Below are 2,346 nucleotides of genomic sequence, written 5' to 3'. Positions count from 1 at the left end.
GAGAAAACAGAGTCTATTGTTTTTATTCCAACTAATTCAAATCCAAGACCTACTCCACAGTTACCTTTAATGCCTGCTAATCATGGGGGAGACTTGCAAAATGATGATGGTGGTGGTTCTCTTATTGAGCCATTAGTTGGTGATCCTGAAGCAACTAATGATGATGTTGATGTTATTCCTGAACAGGTTATGCAGGAAGCTTCAGATGAGCCACAATTGAGAAGGTCAGCTAGACCTCGCCAACCTTCCACCAGATATTCTCCTCATGAGTATGTGTTGGTCACTGATGGGGGAGAGCCAGAATGCTTTGATGAAGCTATGTCACATGAGAAGAAAAGTGAGTGGTTGAAAGCAATGCAAGAAGAGATGAAATCCTTGCATGAAAACCATACCTTTGAGTTAGTGAAGCTTCCTAAAGGTAAGAGAGCACTCAAGAACAAATGGGTGTTCAGGTTGAAAATTGATGAACATTGCTCACAGCCAAGGTACAAGGCAAGATTGGTTGTGAAAGGCTTCGGACAGAAGAAAGGTATTGATTTTGAAGAAATCTTTTCACCAGTGGTCAAGATGTCTTCAATATGAGTTATGATTGGCTTAGCTGCTAGTTTGAATCTTGAAGTAGAACAACTTGATGTGAAAACTGCCTTTCTCCATGGTGATTTGGATGAGGAGATCTACATGGAGCAGCCTGAAGGTTTTGAAGCAAAAGGTAAAGAGCAGCTAGTTTGTAAGTTGAAAAAGAGCTTATATGGGTTAAAGCAAGCTCCAAGACAATGGTATAAGAAGTTTGATTCTTTTATGGTGGATCATGGTTATGACAGAACCACTTCCGATCATTGTATATTTATGAAAAGGTTTCTAAATGGAAACTATATTATTCTCTTGTTGTATGTGGATGATATGTTGATTGTTGGCCATGATGCTAAGAAGATTCAGATGTTGAAGGAAGAGTTGAGCAAGTCTTTTGCAATGAAAGACTTGGGACCAGCAAAACAGATTCTTGGTATGAAGATCACACGTGACAGGAAGAAGGGAAAACTTTGGCTATCTCAGGAGAGATATGTTCAAAAGGTACTTGAGAGATTTAACATGAGCAACTCCAAACCTGTTTGTTCTCCACTTGCAAGCCACTTTAAACTAAGTTCTAAGCAGTGTCCTTCAAGTGATGAAGAAAGAGATAAGATGAAAAAGGTTTCTTATGCATCCACAGTTGGTAGCTTGATGTATGTCATGGTTTGCACAAGGCCGGATATAGCTCATGCAGCTGGTGTGGTTAGTCGGTTCCTCTCCAATCCTGGTAAAGAACACTAGTCGGCAGTGAAATGGATACTCAGGTATCTCAAAGGTATTTCTAGTTTCAGCTTATGTTTTGGTAATAATAAGCCTTTGTTGAATGGATACACAGATGCAGATATGGCTGGTGATGTTGATTCTAGAAAGTCCACATCAGGATACTTGATGAAGTTTGCAGGGGGAGCAGTCTCATGGCAATCAAGGTTGTAGAAAATGTGTTCCATTATCCACTACATAGGTTGAATACATTGCTCTTACTGAAGGGGGCAAAGAGTTGTTATGGATGAAGAAGTTTTTGCATGAACTTGACCTAGTTCAAGAGAAATTTGTATTGCACTGTGATAGTCAAAGTGCAATCCATCTCAGTAAGCATCCTACTTTAGTAAGCATCCTATTTTTCACTCTCGATCAAAGCATATTGAGGTTAGATATCAATGGATTCGAGATGCTATGGAGATGAAGTCATTCGTTGTTGAGAAGATCCATATTGATGACAACATGTCTGATATAATAACCAAACCTCTACCGAGAGAGAAGTTTGAGTTTTGTAGAAGGGAAGCAGGCTTGTCAGAGCTTTCTAAATTGAAGCTTACATGTTGATTGCTGGTATGGCGAATTCCTCACATGGTGTGTGAGGGGGAGATTTGTTGTGTGTGGTCCCACACTATGTGATGGTGAGACCACTACATTAATTTTCAAGAGACAACATGACTGTCTCTTGGTATTAAAATTAATGTGGTTCGGGTACTATAGCGGTAGAATTGAAAAACAGAAGAGAGGAGAAGAAAACCGAGAGAGAAAAAGAGAAGAAGAGGTAGCAGAGCAGCCTGTGTTCAGAGCAGCCTGTGTTCTTTCTTTGATTTCTAGCTCGTTCACCGTTGGATCGGGCTAAGATTTTGACAGTAACTTCTAGACACGTTACTCTTCATTCTGGATGGTTGGCTCGAAGATTGGTGGTGTGGAAGCTGGTTGTTTTGACAGAAAACAGAGCTGTCAGTATTGTGAGTTTTTCTCAAATAATTCTCCTTTAATCTTGTTGTAATCCGAGAATAA

The 2,346-nt window shown here is 39.9% G+C and overlaps 1 protein-coding gene across 1 annotated transcript in view; it reads left to right on the top strand.

Annotated features, from left to right (window-relative positions):
- Positions 1–2,346, top strand: part of LOC105141391 (probable CCR4-associated factor 1 homolog 11) — an 8,718-nt gene that overhangs the window by 5,329 nt on the left and 1,043 nt on the right. The window lies entirely within an intron of this gene.

Source organism: Populus euphratica, unplaced genomic scaffold (assembly GCF_000495115.2).
Source record: "Populus euphratica unplaced genomic scaffold, PopEup_1.0 scaffold144.1, whole genome shotgun sequence".
Lineage (NCBI taxonomy): Eukaryota > Viridiplantae > Streptophyta > Magnoliopsida > Malpighiales > Salicaceae > Populus > Populus euphratica.
Note: the sequence above shows the minus strand (reverse complement) of the source record. Positions and strands in the feature narration are given on the sequence as shown.